The sequence below is a fragment of the Oncorhynchus keta genome, unplaced genomic scaffold (assembly GCF_023373465.1).
Source record: "Oncorhynchus keta strain PuntledgeMale-10-30-2019 unplaced genomic scaffold, Oket_V2 Un_contig_2735_pilon_pilon, whole genome shotgun sequence".
Lineage (NCBI taxonomy): Eukaryota > Metazoa > Chordata > Actinopteri > Salmoniformes > Salmonidae > Oncorhynchus > Oncorhynchus keta.
The window spans coordinates 120,849-139,448 of record NW_026285481.1 but is presented as its reverse complement, the minus strand read 5'-3'; the positions used below and the strand labels follow the sequence as shown (position 1 = coordinate 139,448).

The 18,600-nt window shown below is 46.0% G+C and overlaps 1 pseudogene; it reads right to left on the bottom strand.

Moving 5' to 3' along the window:
- Positions 1 to 1,178: 1,178 nt before the first annotated feature.
- The window catches only part of LOC127922836 (G protein-coupled receptor 137Ba-like), a 43,378-nt pseudogene continuing 25,956 nt past the window's right edge, over positions 1,179 to 18,600 (bottom strand).

Sequence of the window (18,600 nt, the reverse complement as noted above, 5' to 3'; positions counted from 1 at the left end):
GAGATGTTGAAGGATGAGGGGACAGCAGACTGGGACAGGGAGAGATGTTGAAGGATGAGGGGACAGCAGACTGGGACAGGGAGAGATGTTGAAGGATGAGGGGACAGTAGACTGGGACAGGGAGAGATGTTGAAGGATGTGGGACAGCAGACTGGGACAGGGAGAGATGTTGAAGGATGTGGGGACAACAGACTGGGACAGGGAGAGGTGTTGAAGGATGTGGGGACAGCAGACTGGGACAGGGAGGGATGTTGAAGGATGAGGGGACAGCAGACTGGGACAGGGAGAGATGTTGAAGGATGTGGGGACAACAGACTGGGACAGGGAGAGGTGTTGAAGGATGAGGGGACAGCAGACTGGGACAGGGAGAGGTGTTGAAGGATGAGGGGACAACAGACTGGGACAGGGGAGAGATGTTGAAGCATGTGGGGACAGGGAGAGATGTTGAAGGATGTGGGACAGGGAGAGATGTTGAAGGATGAGGGGACAGTAGACTGGGACAGGGAGAGTGTTGAAGGATGTGGGGACAGCAGACTGGGACAGGGAGAGATGTTGAAGGATGTGGGGACAACAGACTGGGACAGGGAGAGATGTTGAAGGATGTGGGGACAACAGACTGGGACAGGGAGAGATGTTGAAGGATGTGGGACAGGAGAGATGTTGAAGGATGAGGGGACAGTAGACTGGGACAGGGAGAGATGTTGAAGGATGAGGGACAGCAGACTGGGACAGGAGAGATGTTGAAGGATGTGGGGACAGCAGACTGGGACAGGGAGAGGTGTTGAAGGATGTGGGACAGGGAGAGATGTTGAAGGATGTGGGGACAGCAGACTGGGACAGGGAGAGATGTTGAAGCATGTGGGGACAGGGAGAGATGTTGAAGGATGTGGGGACAGGAGAGATGTAATCTGTCAGCCAGCTGCTCTGTACCTGTTCTGAGGACGAGACTGGGCCGGCAGCGAGGGTTAACACGCTTAAATTACTTACCTCTTATCCAGAGCGACTTACATGAGCAACTAGGGTTAAGTGCCTTGCTCAAGGGCACATCAACAGATTTTTCATGTGTTCTGCTCGCGGATTCAAACCAACGTCCTTTCAGTTATTAACCACTAGACCCCTTCAACCTTGATTAGAGGAATTATGTGTGTCGTGACAAAAATGTGCATCTTTTTTGGTCCCCAGGACCAGGAAAGACACTGTGGTACAGTATTACCTGGTCAGATACATTGGTCCCCAGGACCAGGAAAGACACTGTGGTACAGTATTACCTGGTCAGATACATTGGTCCCCAGGACCAGGAAAGACACTGTCGTACAGTATTACCTGGTCAGATACATTGGTCCCCAGGACCAGGAAAGACACTGTGGTACAGTATTACCTGGTCAGATACATTGGTCCCCAGGACCAGGAAAGACACTGTGGTACAGTATTACCTGGTCAGATACATCGGTCCCCAGGACCAGGAAAGACACTGTCGTACAGTATTACCTGGTCAGATACATCGGTCCCCAGGACCAGGAAAGACACTGTGGTACAGTATTACCTGGTCAGATACATTGGTCCCCAGGACCAGGAAAGACACTGTGGTACAGTATTACCTGGTCAGATACATTGGTCCCCAGGACCAGGAAAGACACTGTCGTACAGTATTACCTGGTCAGATACATTGGTCCCCAGGACCAGGAAAGACACTGTCGTACAGTATTACCTGGTCAGATACATTGGTCCCCAGGACCAGGAAAGACACTGTGGTACAGTATTACCTGGTCAGATACATTGGTCCCCAGGACCAGGAAAGACACTGTGGTACAGTATTACCTGGTCAGATACATCGGTCCCCAGGACCAGGAAAGACACTGTGGTACAGTATTACCTGGTCAGATACATCGGTCCCCAGGACCAGGAAAGACACTGTGGTACAGTATTACCTGGTCAGATACATCGGTCCCCAGGACCAGGAAAGACACTGTGGTACAGTATTACCTGGTCAGATACATTGGTCCCCAGGACCAGGAAAGACACTGTGGTACAGTATTACCTGGTCAGATACATTGTACCAGTCGTAGTCAAAGGTTGATGCTCTTAACGTTGGTGAGGGCCAGAACCAGCAGGTTGTAACAGGCTCTGGATGTGTACAGCAGGGTGACTGTGGCTCCTATAGCTGTCACCTGGCACAATGAGGTTCCTGGGAAATAAAACACACTGTCTCAGATAGTTGTAGCTTTGTGTGAATCATAGAACCTGGTCCCAGATCTGTTTGTGCTGTCCTGACATCTCCTATGTCTTTATAGAGCATGTCAGGTCGTCTGGTCCCAGATCTGTTTGTGCTGACATCTCCTATGTCTTTATAAAGCATGTCAGGTCGTCTGGTCCCAGATCTGTTTGTCCTGACATCTCCTATGTCTTTATAGAGCATGTCAGGTCGTCTGGTCTCAGATCTGTTTGTGCTGACATCTCCAATGTCCTTATAAAGCATGTCAGGTCGTCTGGTCCCAGATCTGTTTGTCCTGACATCTCCTATGTCTTTATAGAGCATGTCAGGTCGTCTGGTCCCAGATCTGTTTGTCCTGACATCTCCTATGTCTTTATAGAGCATGTCAGGTCGTCTGGTCCCAGATCTGTTTGTCCTGACATCTCCTATGTCTTTATAGAGCATGTCAGGTCGTCTGGTCCCAGATCTGTTTGTCCTGCCATCTCCTATGTCTTTATAGAGCATGTCAGGTCGTCTGGTCCCAGATCTGTTTGTCCTGTCCTGACATCTCCTATGTCTTTATAGAGCATGTCAGGTCGTCTGGTCCCAGATCTGTTTGTGCTGACATCTCCTATGTCTTTATAAAGCATGTCAGGTCGTCTGGTCCCAGATCTGTTTGTCCTGACATCTCCTATGTCTTTATAAAGCATGTCAGGTCGTCTGGTCCCAGATCTGTTTGTGCTGTCCTGATATCTCCTATGTCTTTATAGAGCATGTCAGGTCGTCTGGTCCCAGATCTGTTTGTCCTGACATCTCCTATGTCTTTATAAAGCATGTCAGGTCGTCTGGTCCCAGATCTGTTTGTCCTGACATCTCCTATGTCTTTATAGAGCATGTCAGGTCGTCTGGTCCCAGATCTGTTTGTGCTGTCCTGCCATCTCCTATGTCTTTATAGAGCATGTCAGGTCGTCAGGTCCCAGATCTGTTTGTCCTGTCCTGCCATCTCCTATGTCTTTATAGAGCATGTCAGGTCGTCTGGTCCCAGATCTGTTTGTGCTGTCCTGCCATCTCCTATGTCTTTATAGAGCATGTCAGGTCGTCTGGTCCCAGATCTGTTTGTCCTGTCCTGACATCTCCTATGTCTTTATAGAGCATGTCAGGTCGTCTGGTCCCAGATCTGTTTGTGCTGTCCTGCCATCTCCTATGTCTTTATAGAGCATGTCAGGTCGTCTGGTCCCAGATCTGTTTGTGCTGACATCTCCTATGTCTTTATAGAGCATGTCAGGTCGTCTGGTCCCAGATCTGTTTGTCCTGTCCTGACATCTCCTATGTCTTTATAGAGCATGTCAGGTCGTCTGGTCCCAGATCTGTTTGTGCTGTCCTGACATCTCCTATGTCTTTATAGAGCATGTCAGGTCGTCTGGTCCCAGATCTGTTTTGTCCTGTCCTGCCATCTCCTATGTCTTTATAGAGCATGTCAGGTCGTCTGGTCCCAGATCTGTTTGTCCTGACATCTCCTATGTCTTTATAGAGCATGTCAGGTCGTCTGGTCCCAGATCTGTTTGTCCTGACATCTCCTATGTCTTTATAGAGCATGTCAGGTCGTCTGGTCCCAGATCTGTTTGTGCTGTCCTGACATCTCCTATGTCTTTATAGAGCATGTCAGGTCGTCTGTCCCAGATCTGTTTGTCCTGTCCTGACATCTCCTATGTCTTTATAGAGCATGTCAGGTCGTCTGTCCCAGATCTGTTTGTCCTGCCATCTCCTATGTCTTTATAGAGCATGTCAGGTCGTCTGGTCCCAGATCTGTTTGTCCTGTCCTGGCATCTCCTATGTCTTTATAGAGCATGTCAGGTCGTCTGGTCCCAGATCTGTTTGTCCTGTCCTGACATCTCCTATGTCTTTATAGAGCATGTCAGGTCGTCTGGTCCCAGATCTGTTTGTGCTGTCCTGACATCTCCTATGTCTTTATAGAGCATGTCAGGTCGTCTGGTCCCAGATCTGTTTGTCCTGTCCTGACATCTCCTATGTCTTTATAGAGCATGTCAGGTCGTCTGGTCCCAGATCTGTTTGTCCTGACATCTCCTATGTCTTTATAGAGCATGTCAGGTCGTCTGGTCCCAGATCTGTTTGTCCTGTCCTGACATCTCCTATGTCTTTATAGAGCATGTCAGGTCGTCTGGTCCCAGATCTGTTTGTGCTGTCCTGACATCTCCTATGTCTTTATAGAGCATGTCAGGTCGTCTGGTCCCAGATCTGTTTGTCATGACATCTCCTATGTCTTTATAGAGCATGTCAGGTCGTCTGGTCCCAGATCTGTTTGTCCTGTCCTGACATCTCCTATGTCTTTATAGAGCATGTCAGGTCGTCTGGTCCCAGATCTGTTTGTCCTGTCATCTCCTATGTCTTTATAGAGCATGTCAGGTCGTCTGGTCCCAGATCTGTTTGTCCTGTCCTGACATCTCCTATGTCTTTATAGAGCATGTCAGGTCGTCTGGTCCCAGATCTGTTTGTCCTGACATCTCCTATGTCTTTATAGAGCATGTCAGGTCGTCTGGTCCCAGATCTGTTTGTGCTGTCCTGACATCTCCTATGTCTTTATAGAGCATGTCAGGTCGTCTGGTCCCAGATCTGTTTGTGCTGTCCTGCCATCTCCTATGTCTTTATAGAGCATGTCAGGTCGTCTGGTCCCAGATCTGTTTGTGCTGTCCTGACATCTCCTATGTCTTTATAGAGCATGTCAGGTCGTCTGGTCCCAGATCTGTTTGTGCTGTCCTGACATCTCCTATGTCTTTATAGAGCATGGCAGGTCGTCTGGTCCCCAGATCTGTTTGTGCTGTCCTGACATCTCCTATGTCTTTATAGAGCATGTCAGGTCGTCTGGTCCCAGATCTGTTTGTCCTGACATCTCCTATGTCTTTATAGAGCATGTCAGGTCGTCTGGTCCCAGATCTGTTTGTCCTGTCCTGACATCTCCTATGTCTTTATAGAGCATGTCAGGTCGTCTGGTCCCAGATCTGTTTGTCCTGACATCTCCTATGTCTTTATAGAGCATGTCAGGTCGTCTGGTCCCAGATCTGTTTGTCCTGACATCTCCTATGTCTTTATAGAGCATGTCAGGTCGTCTGGTCCCAGATCTGTTTGTCCTGACATCTCCTATGTCTTTATAGAGCATGTCAGGTCGTCTGGTCCCAGATCTGTTTGTCCTGTCCTGACATCTCCTATGTCTTTATAGAGCATGTCAGGTCGTCTGGTCCCAGATCTGTTTGTGCTGACATCTCCTATGTCTTTATAAAGCATGTCAGGTCGTCTGGTCCCAGATCTGTTTGTCCTGACATCTCCTATGTCTTTATAAAGCATGTCAGGTCGTCTGGTCCCAGATCTGTTTGTGCTGTCCTGATATCTCCTATGTCTTTATAGAGCATGTCAGGTCGTCTGGTCCCAGATCTGTTTGTCCTGACATCTCCTATGTCTTTATAAAGCATGTCAGGTCGTCTGGTCCCAGATCTGTTTGTCCTGACATCTCCTATGTCTTTATAGAGCATGTCAGGTCGTCTGGTCCCAGATCTGTTTGTGCTGTCTTGACATCTCCTATGTCTTTATAAAGCATGTCAGGTCGTCTGGTCCCAGATCTGTTTGTGCTGTCCTGCCATCTCCTATGTCTTTATAGAGCATGTCAGGTCGTCAGGTCCCAGATCTGTTTGTCCTGTCCTGCCATCTCCTATGTCTTTATAGAGCATGTCAGGTCGTCAGGTCCCAGATCTGTTTGTCCTGTCCTGCCATCTCCTATGTCTTTATAGAGCATGTCAGGTCGTCTGTCCTGTCCCAGATCTGTTTCTGTGCTGTTTTGTCCTGACATCTCCTATGTCTTTATAGAGCATGTCAGGTCGTCTGGTCCCAGATCTGTTTGTCCTGTCCTGACATCTCCTATGTCTTTATAGAGCATGTCAGGTCGTCTGGTCCCAGATCTGTTTGTGCTGTCCTGCCATCTCCTATGTCTTTATAGAGCATGTCAGGTCGTCTGGTCCCAGATCTGTTTGTCCTGTCCTGCCATCTCCTATGTCTTTATAGAGCATGTCAGGTCGTCTGGTCCCAGATCTGTTTGTCCTGTCCTGACATCTCCTATGTCTTTATAGAGCATGTCTCGTCTGGTCCCAGATCTGTTTGTCCTCCTGCCATCTCCTATGTCTTTATAGAGCATGTCAGGTCGTCTGGTCCCAGATCTGTTTGTGCTGTCCTGACATCTCCTATGTCTTTATAGAGCATGTCAGGTCGTCTGGTCCCAGATCTGTTTGTCCTGTCCTGCCATCTCCTATGTCTTTATAGAGCATGTCAGGTCGTCTGGTCCCAGATCTGTTTGTCCTGCTGATCTCCTATGTCTTTATAGAGCATGTCAGGTCGTCTGGTCCCAGATCTGTTTGTCCTGTCCTGACATCTCCTATGTCTTTATAGAGCATGTCAGGTCGTCTGGTCCCAGATCTGTTTGTGTCCTGACATCTCCTATGTCTTTATAGAGCATGTCAGGTCGTCTGGTCCCAGATCTGTTTGTCCTGTCCTGACATCTCCTATGTCTTTATAGAGCATGTCAGGTCGTCTGGTCCCAGATCTGTTTGTCCTGTCCTGACATCTCCTATGTCTTTATAGAGCATGTCAGGTCGTCTGGTCCCAGATCTGTTTGTCCTGTCCTGACATCTCCTCTGTTTGTCCTGGACATCTCCTATGTCTTTATAGAGCATGTCAGGTCGTCTGGTCCCAGATCTGTTTGTCCTGTCCTGACATCTCCTATGTCTTTATAGAGCATGTCAGGTCGTCTGGTCCCAGATCTGTTTGTCCTGTCCTGACATCTCCTATGTCTTTATAGAGCATGTCAGGTCGTCTGGTCCCAGATCTGTTTGTCCTGTCCTGACATCTCCTATGTCTTTATAGAGCATGTCAGGTCGTCTGGTCCCAGATCTGTTTGTCCTGACATCTCCTATGTCTTTATAGAGCATGTCAGGTCGTCTGGTCCCAGATCTGTTTGTCCTGTCCTGACATCTCCTATGTCTTTATAGAGCATGTCAGGTCGTCTGGTCCCAGATCTGTTTGTCCTGTCCTGACATCTCCTATGTCTTTATAGAGCATGTCAGGTCGTCTGGTCCCAGATCTGTTTGTGCCTGTCCTGACATCTCCTATGTCTTTATAGAGCATGTCAGGTCGTCTGGTCCCAGATCTGTTTGTGCTGTCATCTCCTATGTCTTTATAGAGCATGTCAGGTCGTCTGGTCCCAGATCTGTTTGTCCTGTCCTGACATCTCCTATGTCTTTATAGAGCATGTCAGGTCGTCTGGTCCCAGATCTGTTTGTCCTGTCATCTCCTATGTCTTTATAGAGCATGTCAGGTCGTCTGGTCCCAGATCTGTTTGTCCTGTCCTGCCATCTCCTATGTCTTTATAGAGCATGTCAGGTCGTCTGGTCCCAGATCTGTTTGTGCTGTCTGACATCTCCTATGTCTTTATAGAGCATGTCAGGTCGTCTGGTCCCAGATCTGTTTGTGCTGTCCTGACATCTCCTATGTCTTTATAGAGCATGTCAGGTCGTCTGGTCCCAGATCTGTTTGTGCTGTCCTGACATCTCCTATGTCTTTATAGAGCATGTCAGGTCGTCTGGTCCCAGATCTGTTTGTGCTGTCCTGACATCTCTGTTTGAAAGGTCTATGTCTTTATAGAGCATGTCAGGTCGTCTGGTCCCAGATCTGTTTGTGCTGTCCTGACATCTCCTATGTCTTTATAGAGCATGTCAGGTCGTCTGGTCCCAGATCTGTTTGTCTGTCTGACATCTCCTATGTCTTTATAGAGCATGTCAGGTCGTCTGGTCCCAGATCTGTTTGTCCTGTCCTGACATCTCCTATGTCTTTATAGAGCATGTCAGGTCGTCTGGTCCCAGATCTGTTTGTGCTGTCCTGACATCTCCTATGTCTTTATAGAGCATGTCAGGTCGTCTGGTCCCAGATCTGTTTGTCCTGTCCTGACATCTCCTATGTCTTTATAGAGCATGTCAGGTCGTCTGGTCCCAGATCTGTTTGTCCTGACATCTCCTATGTCTTTATAGAGCATGTCAGGTCGTCTGGTCCCAGATCTGTTTGTCCTGTCCTGACATCTCCTATGTCTTTATAGAGCATGTCAGGTCGTCTGGTCCCAGATCTGTTTGTCCTGACATCTCCTATGTCTTTATAGAGCATGTCAGGTCGTCTGGTCCCAGATCTGTTTGTCCTGTCATCTCCTATGTCTTTATAGAGCATGTCAGGTCGTCTGGTCCCAGATCTGTTTGTCCCAGATGTCCTGACATCTCCTATGTCTTTATAGAGCATGTCAGGTCGTCTGGTCCCAGATCTGTTTGTCCTGCCATCTCCTATGTCTTTATAGAGCATGTCAGGTCGTCTGGTCCCAGATCTGTTTGTCCTGTCCTGACATCTCCTATGTCTTTATAGAGCATGTCAGGTCGTCTGGTCCCAGATCTGTTTGTCCTGCCATCTCCTATGTCTTTATAGAGCATGTCAGGTCGTCTGGTCCCAGATCTGTTTGTCCTGTCCTGACATCTCCTATGTCTTTATAGAGCATGTCAGGTCGTCTGGTCCCAGATCTGTTTGTCCTGACATCTCCTATGTCTTTATAGAGCATGTCAGGTCGTCTGGTCCCAGATCTGTTTGTCCTGTCCTGACATCTCCTATGTCTTTATAGAGCATGTCAGGTCGTCTGGTCCCCAGATCTGTTTGTCCTGACATCTCCTATGTCTTTATAGAGCATGTCAGGTCGTCTGGTCCCAGATCTGTTTGTCCTGACATCTCCTATGTCTTTATAGAGCATGTCAGGTCGTCTGGTCCCCCAGATCTGTTTGTCCTGTCCTGACATCTCCTATGTCTTTATAGAGCATGTCAGGTCGTCTGGTCCCAGATCTGTTTGTCCTGACATCTCCTATGTCTTTATAGAGCATGTCAGGTCGTCTGGTCCCAGATCTGTTTGTCCTGACATCTCCTATGTCTTTATAGAGCATGTCAGGTCGTCTGGTCCCAGATCTGTTTGTGCTGTGCTGACATCTCCTATGTCTTTATAGAGCATGTCAGGTCGTCTGGTCCCAGATCTGTTTGTCCTGTCCTGACATCTCCTATGTCTTTATAGAGCATGTCAGGTCGTCTGGTCCCAGATCTGTTTGTCCTGTCCTGACATCTCCTATGTCTTTATAGAGCATGTCAGGTCGTCTGGTCCCAGATCTGTTTGTGTCCCTGACATCTCCTATGTCTTTATAGAGCATGTCAGGTCGTCTGGTCCCAGATCTGTTTGTGCTGTCCTGACATCTCCTATGTCTTTATAGAGCATGTCAGGTCGTCTGGTCCCAGATCTGTTTGTGCTGTCTGACATCTCCTATGTCTTTATAGAGCATGTCAGGTCGTCTGGTCCCAGATCTGTTTGTAGAGCCTGACATCTCCTATGTCTTTATAGAGCATGTCAGGTCGTCTGGTCCCAGATCTGTTTGTCCTGTCCTGCCATCTCCTATGTCTTTATAGAGCATGTCAGGTCGTCTGGTCCCAGATCTGTTTGTCCTGACATCTCCTATGTCTTTATAGAGCATGTCAGGTCGTCTGGTCCCAGATCTGTTTGTGCTGTCCTGACATCTCCTATGTCTTTATAGAGCATGTCAGGTCGTCTGTCCCAGATCTGTTTGTGCTGTCCTGACATCTCCTATGTCTTTATAGAGCATGTCAGGTCGTCTGGTCCCAGATCTGTTTGTGCTGTCCTGACATCTCCTATGTCTTTATAGAGCATGTCAGGTCGTCTGGTCCCAGATCTGTTTGTCCCTGACATCTCCTATGTCTTTATAGAGCATGTCAGGTCGTCTGGTCCCAGATCTGTTTGTGCTGTCCTGACATCTCCTATGTCTTTATAGAGCATGTCAGGTCGTCTGGTCCCAGATCTGTTTGTCCTGACATCTCCTATGTCTTTATAGAGCATGTCAGGTCGTCTGGTCCCAGATCTGTTTGTCCTGTCCTGACATCTCCTATGTCTTTATAGAGCATGTCAGGTCGTCTGGTCCCAGATCTGTTTGTGCTGTCCTGACATCTCCTATGTCTTTATAAAGCATGTCAGGTCGTCTGGTCCCAGATCTGTTTGTGCTGTCCTGCCATCTCCTATGTCTTTATAGAGCATGTCAGGTCGTCTGGTCCCAGATCTGTTTGTCCTGTCCTGACATCTCCTATGTCTTTATAGAGCATGTCAGGTCGTCTGGTCCCAGATCTGTTTGTGCTGTCCTGACATCTCCTATGTCTTTATAGAGCATGTCAGGTCGTCTGGTCCCAGATCTGTTTGTGCTGTCCTGACATCTCCTATGTCTTTATAGAGCATGTCAGGTCGTCTGTCCCAGATCTGTTTGTCCTGACATCTCCTATGTCTTTATAGAGCATGTCAGGTCGTCTGGTCCCAGATCTGTTTGTGCTGTCCTGACATCTCCTATGTCTTTATAGAGCATGTCAGGTCGTCTGTCCCAGATCTGTTTGTCCTGACATCTCCTATGTCTTTATAGAGCATGTCAGGTCGTCTGGTCCCAGATCTGTTTGTCCTGTCCTGACATCTCCTATGTCTTTATAGAGCATGTCAGGTCGTCTGGTCCCAGATATGTTTGTGCTGTCCTGACATCTCCTATGTCTTTATAGAGCATGTCAGGTCGTCTGGTCCCAGATCTGTTTGTGCTGTCCTGCCATCTCCTATGTCTTTATAGAGCATGTCAGGTCGTCTGGTCCCAGATCTGTTTGTGCTGTACTGCCATCTCCTATGTCTTTATAGAGCATGTCAGGTCGTCTGGTCCCAGATCTGTTTGTGCTGTCCTGACATCTCCTATGTCTTTATAGAGCATGTCAGGTCGTCTGGTCCCAGATCTGTTTGTGCTGTCCTGACATCTCCTATGTCTTTATAGAGCATGTCAGGTCGTCTGGTCCCAGATCTGTTTGTGCTGTCCTGACATCTCCTATGTCTTTATAGAGCATGTCAGGTCGTCTGGTCCCAGATCTGTTTGTCCTGACATCTCCTATGTCTTTATAGAGCATGTCAGGTCGTCTGGTCCCAGATCTGTTTGTCCTGACATCTCCTATGTCTTTATAGAGCATGTCAGGTCGTCTGGTCCCAGATCTGTTTGTCCTGACATCTCCTATGTCTTTATAGAGCATGTCAGGTCGTCTGGTCCCAGATCTGTTTGTCCTGTCCTGACATCTCCTATGTCTTTATAGAGCATGTCAGGTCGTCTGGTCCCAGATCTGTTTGTCCTGTCCTGACATCTCCTATGTCTTTATAGAGCATGTCAGGTCGTCTGGTCCCAGATCTGTTTGTCCTGACATCTCCTATGTCTTTATAGAGCATGTCAGGTCGTCTGGTCCCAGATCTGTTTGTCCTGACATCTCCTATGTCTTTATAGAGCATGTCAGGTCGTCTGGTCCCAGATCTGTTTGTCCTGACATCTCCTATGTCTTTATAGAGCATGTCAGGTCGTCTGGTCCCAGATCTGTTTGTCCTGTCCTGACATCTCCTATGTCTTTATAGAGCATGTCAGGTCGTCTGGTCCCAGATCTGTTTGTCCTGTCCTGACATCTCCTATGTCTTTATAGAGCATGTCAGGTCGTCTGGTCCCAGATCTGTTTGTGCTGACATCTCCTATGGTCCTCAACGAGTAGGCCAGACAGTACCAACGACCAGGTTAGAGAAGCTGATAAACTACCCAACTGTGCCATCTGATTCTCGATGGTCACACAGCCGTGTCTACAGCAGCACACTCAGCAGGGCGCAGGACAGGCTCTCGTCATGTGTGCAAGTGCACTCACTCAATTCAATTCAAGGGGCTTTATTGGCATATGGGAAACATGTGTTAACATTGCCAAAGCAAGTGAGGTAGATGATATACAAAAGTGAAATAAACAATAAAAATTAACAGTAAACATTACACGTACTGAGGTTTCAAAATAATAAAGACATTAGAAATGTCATAACGATGTACAAATGCTTAAAGTACAAAGATACTCAAATACACGCTAAACAAGTATTATGATTACCAGATACTCAAATCCACATGTATTTAAACCAAGGATTGGTGTGTGTGAACATCTCTTACCTTGGACTCCAGGTAGATATTAGCCAGGGACATCTTGGCGATCTTGTAGAGGCAGAGGGAGAGGGAGATGGCACACAGGACAAACAGTGTATCGTTGATGGCTACTCTGATCAGTACAATGGTCTGGGTCTCTGTGGTGCTCATCCTCACTAGCAGGGCACAGGTCAGGTTTACTACCAGGAAGACCATACTGATGGACAGGAAGAGGAGGTACAGGGGTAACCTGGGGGACAGGAAGTAACATTGTTAGAGGTCAGAGGTCAAAGGTGAAGGAAGGGTGTAGAGGTCACAATCAATCAATCAAATTGATTGATTGGTAATGTTGTCACCAAGCGCTTTACAGTAACCCAGCCTAAACTCCAAAGAGGAAGCAGAGCAGAGGACAAGGTTCAGAAGACAGAGGGACTATAGAGTATAAAACAGTAAGGTTCAGAGGACAGAGGACTATAGAGTATAGAACAGTAAGGTTCAGAGGACAGAGGGACTATAGAGTATAGAACAGTAAGGTTCAGAGGACAGAGGGACTATAGAGTATAGAACAGTAAGGTTCAGAAGACAGAGGGACTATAGAGTATAGAACAGTAAGGTTCAGAGGACAGAGGGTCTATAGAGTATAGAACAGTAAGGTTCAGAGGACAGAGGACAGAGGGACTATAGAGTATAGAACAGTAAGGTTCAGAAGACAGAGGGACTATAGAGTATAGAACAGTAAGGTTCAGAAGACAGAGGACAGAGGGACTATAGAGTATAGAACAGTAAGGTTCAGAGGACAGAGGACAGAGGGACTATAGAGTATAGAACAGTAAGTTTCAGAGGACAGAGGGACTATAGAGTATAGAACAGTAAGGTTCAGAGGACAGAGGGACTATAGAGTATAGAACAGTAAGGTTCAGAGGACAGAGGGACTATAGAGTATAGAACAGTAAGGTTCAGAAGACAGAGGGACTATAGAGTATAGAACAGTAATGTTCAGAGGACAGAGGGACTATAGAGTATAGAACAGTAAGGTTCAGAGGACAGAGGGACTATAGAGTATAGAACAGTAAGGTTCAGAGGACAGAGGGACTATAGAGTATAGAACATTAAGGTTCAGAAGAAAGAGGGACTATAGAGTATAGAACAGTAATGTTCAGAGGACAGAGGACTATAGAGTATAGAACAGTAAGGTTCAGAAGACAGAGGACAGAGGGACTATAGAGTATAGAACAGTAAGGTTCAGAGGACAGAGGGACTATAGAGTATAGAACAGTAATGTTCAGAGGACAGAGGGACTATAGAGTATAGAACAGTAAGGTTCAGAAGACAGAGGACAGAGGGACTATAGAGTATAGAACAGTAAGGTTCAGAGGACAGAGGACAGAGGGACTATAGAGTATAGAACAGTAAGGTTCAGAGGACAGAGGGACTATAGAGTATAGAACAGTAAGGTTCAGAGGACAGAGGGACTATAGAGTATAGAACAGTAAGGTTCAGAGGACAGAGGGACTATAGAGTATAGAACAGTAAGGTTCAGAAGACAGAGGGACTATAGAGTATAGAACAGTAATGTTCAGAGGACAGAGGACTATAGAGTATAGAACAGTAAGGTTCAGAGGACAGAGGACTATAGAGTATAGAACAGTAAGGTTCAGAGGACAGAGGGACTATAGAGTATAGAACAGTAAGGTTCAGAAGAAAGAGGGACTATAGAGTATAGAACAGTAAGGTTCAGAGGACAGAGGGACTATAGAGTATAGAACATTAAGGTTCAGAGGACAGAGGGACTATAGAGTATAGAACAGTAAGGTTCAGAGGACAGAGGACAGAGGGACTATAGAGTATAGAACAGTAAGGTTCAGAGGACAGAGGGACTATAGAGTATAGAACAGTAAGGTTCAGAAGACAGAGGGTCTATAGAGTATAGAACAGTAAGGTTCAGAGGACAGAGGGACTATAGAGTATAGAACAGTAAGGTTCAGAGGACAGAGGGACTATAGAGTATAGAACAGTAATGTTCAGAGGACAGAGGGACTATAGAGTATAGAACAGTAAGGTTCAGAGGACAGAGGGACTATAGAGTATAGAACAGTAAGGTTCAGAGGACAGAGGGACTATAGAGTATAGAACAGTAATGTTCAGAGGACAGAGGGACTATAGAGTATAGAACAGTAAGGTTCAGAAGACAGAGGGTCTATAGAGTATAGAACAGTAAGGTTCAGAGGACAGAGGGACTATAGAGTATAGAACAGTAAGGTTCAGAGGACAGAGGGACTATAGAGTATAGAACAGTAATGTTCAGAGGACAGAGGGACTATAGAGTATAGAACAGTAAGGTTCAGAGGACAGAGGGACTATAGAGTATAGAACAGTAAGGTTCAGAGGACAGAGGGACTATAGAGTATAGAACAGTAAGGTTCAGAGGACAGAGGACAGAGGGACTATAGAGTATAGAACAGTAAGGTTCAGAGGACAGAGGGTCTATAGAGTATAGAACAGTAAGGTTCAGAAGACAGAGGGACTATAGAGTATAGAACAGTAAGGTTCAGAGGACAGAGGGACTATAGAGTATAGAACAGTAAGGTTCAGAGGACAGAGGGACTATAGAGTATAGAACATTAAGGTTCAGAGGACAGAGGGACTATAGAGTATAGAACAGTAAGGTTCAGAGGACAGAGGACAGAGGGACTATAGAGTATAGAACAGTAAGGTTCAGAGGACAGAGGGACTATAGAGTATAGAACAGTAAGGTTCAGAAGACAGAGGGACTATAGAGTATAGAACAGTAAGGTTCAGAGGACAGAGGGACTATAGAGTATAGAACAGTAAGGTTCAGAGGACAGAGGGACTATAGAGTATAGAACAGTAAGGTTCAGAGGACAGAGGGACTATAGAGTATAGAACAGTAAGGTTCAGAAGACAGAGGACAGAGGACTATAGAGTATAGAACAGTAAGGTTCAGAAGACAGAGGACAGAGGGACTATAGAGTATAGAACAGTAAGGTTCAGAGGACAGAGGGACTATAGAGTATAGAACAGTAAGGTTCAGAGGACAGAGGGACTATAGAGTATAGAACAGTAAGGTTCAGAAGACAGAGGACAGAGGGACTATAGAGTATAGAACAGTAAGGTTCAGAAGACAGAGGACAGAGGGACTATAGAGTATAGAACAGTAAGGTTCAGAGGACAGAGGACAGAGGGACTATAGAGTATAGAACAGTAAGGTTCAGAAGACAGAGGACAGAGGGACTATAGAGTATAGAACAGTAAGGTTCAGAGGACAGGGGACTATAGAGTATAGAACAGTAAGGTTCAGAGGACAGAGGGACTATAGAGTATAGAACAGTAAGGTTCAGAGGACAGAGGACAGAGGGACTATAGAGTATAGAACAGTAAGGTTCAGAAGACAGAGGGACTATAGAGTATAGAACAGTAAGGTTCAGAGGACAGAGGACAGAGGGACTATAGAGTATAGAACAGTAAGGTTCAGAGGACAGAGGACAGAGGGACTATAGAGTATAGAACAGTAAGGTTCAGAGGACAGAGGACAGAGGGACTATAGAGTATAGAACAGTAAGGTTCAGAAGACAGAGGACAGAGGGACTATAGAGTATAGAACAGTAAGGTTCAGAGGACAGAGGACAGAGGGACTATAGAGTATAGAACAGTAAGGTTCAGAGGACAGAGGACAGAGGGACTATAGAGTATAGAACAGTAAGGTTCAGAGGACAGAGGGACTATAGAGTATAGAACAGTAAGGTTCAGAGGACAGAGGACAGAGGGACTATAGAGTATAGAACAGTAAGGTTCAGAGGACAGAGGGACTATAGAGTATAGAACAGTAAGGTTCAGAGGACAGAGGACAGAGGGACTATAGAGTATAGAACAGTAAGGTTCAGAAGACAGAGGGACTATAGAGTATAGAACAGTAAGGTTCAGAGGACAGAGGACAGAGGGACTATAGAGTATAGAACAGTAAGGTTCAGAGGACAGAGGGACTATAGAGTATAGAACAGTAAGGTTCAGAGGACAGAGGACTATAGAGTATAGAACAGTAAGGTTCAGAGGACAGAGGGACTATAGAGTATAGAACAGTAAGGTTCAGAGGACAGAGGGACTATAGAGTATAGAACAGTAAGGTTCAGAGGACAGAGGGACTATAGAGTATAGAACAGTAAGGTTCAGAAGACAGAGGGTCTATAGAGTATAGAACAGTAAGGTTCAGAGGACAGAGGGACTATAGAGTATAGAACAGTAAGGTTCAGAGGACAGAGGGACTATAGAGTATAGAACAGTAAGGTTCAGAGGACAGAGGGACTATAGAGTATAGAACAGTAAGGTTCAGAGGACAGAGGACAGAGGGACTATAGAGTATAGAACAGTAAGGTTCAGAGGACAGAGGGTCTATAGAGTATAGAACAGTAAGGTTCAGAAGACAGAGGGACTATAGAGTATAGAACAGTAAGGTTCAGAGGACAGAGGGACTATAGAGTATAGAACAGTAAGGTTCAGAGGACAGAGGGACTATAGAGTATAGAACATTAAGGTTCAGAGGACAGAGGGACTATAGAGTATAGAACAGTAAGGTTCAGAGGACAGAGGACAGAGGGACTATAGAGTATAGAACAGTAAGGTTCAGAGGACAGAGGGACTATAGAGTATAGAACAGTAAGGTTCAGAAGACAGAGGGACCATAGAGTATAGAACAGTAAGGTTCAGAGGACAGAGGGACTATAGAGTATAGAACAGTAAGGTTCAGAGGACAGAGGGACTATAGAGTATAGAACAGTAAGGTTCAGAGGACAGAGGGACTATAGAGTATAGAACAGTAAGAGGTTCAGAGGACAGAGGGACTATAGAGTATAGAACAGTAAGGTTCAGAAGACAGAGGACAGAGGGACTATAGAGTATAGAACAGTAAGGTTCAGAAGACAGAGGACAGAGGGACTATAGTGTATAGAACAGTAAGGTTCAGAGGACAGAGGGAATATAGAGTATAGAACATTAAGGTTCAGAGGACAGAGGGACTATAGAGTATAGAACAGTAAGGTTCAGAGGACAGAGGACAGAGGGACTATAGAGTATAGAACAGTAAGGTTCAGAGGACAGAGGGACTATAGAGTATAGAACAGTAAGGTTCAGAAGACAGAGGGTCTATAGAGTATAGAACAGTAAGGTTCAGAGGACAGAGGGACTATAGAGTATAGAACAGTAAGGTTCAGAGGACAGAGGGACTATAGAGTATAGAACAGTAATGTTCAGAGGACAGAGGGACTATAGAGTATAGAACAGTAAGGTTCAGAGGACAGAGGGACTATAGAGTATAGAACAGTAAGGTTCAGAGGACAGAGGGACTATAGAGTATAGAACAGTAATGTTCAGAGGACAGAGGGACTATAGAGTATAGAACAGTAAGGTTCAGAAGACAGAGGGTCTATAGAGTATAGAACAGTAAGGTTCAGAGGACAGAGGGACTATAGAGTATAGAACAGTAAGGTTCAGAGGACAGAGGGACTATAGAGTATAGAACAGTAATGTTCAGAGGACAGAGGACTATAGAGTATAGAACAGTAAGGTTCAGAGGACAGAGGGACTATAGAGTATAGAACAGTAAGGTTCAGAGGACAGAGGGACTATAGAGTATAGAACAGTAAGGTTCAGAGGACAGAGGACATAGGGACTATAGAGTATAGAACAGTAAGGTTCAGAGGACAGAGGGTCTATAGAGTATAGAACAGTAAGGTTCAGAAGACAGAGGGACTATAGAGTATAGAACAGTAAGGTTCAGAGGACAGAGGGACTATAGAGTATAGAACAGTAAGGTTCAGAGGACAGAGGGACTATAGAGTATAGAACATTAAGGTTCAGAGGACAGAGGACTATAGAGTATAGAACAGTAAGGTTCAGAGGACAGAGGACAGAGGGACTATAGAGTATAGAACAGTAAGGTTCAGAGGACAGAGGGACTATAGAGTATAGAACAGTAAGGTTCAGAAGACAGAGGGACTATAGAGTATAGAACAGTAAGGTTCAGAGGACAGAGGGACTATAGAGTATAGAACAGTAAGGTTCAGAGGACAGAGGGACTATAGAGTATAGAACAGTAAGGTTCAGAGGACAGAGGGACTATAGAGTATAGAACAGTAAGGTTCAGAAGACAGAGGACAGAGGGACTATAGAGTATAGAACAGTAAGGTTCAGAAGACAGAGGACAGAGGGACTATAGAGTATAGAACAGTAAGGTTCAGAGGACAGAGGGACTATAGAGTATAGAACAGTAAGGTTCAGAGGACAGAGGACTATAGA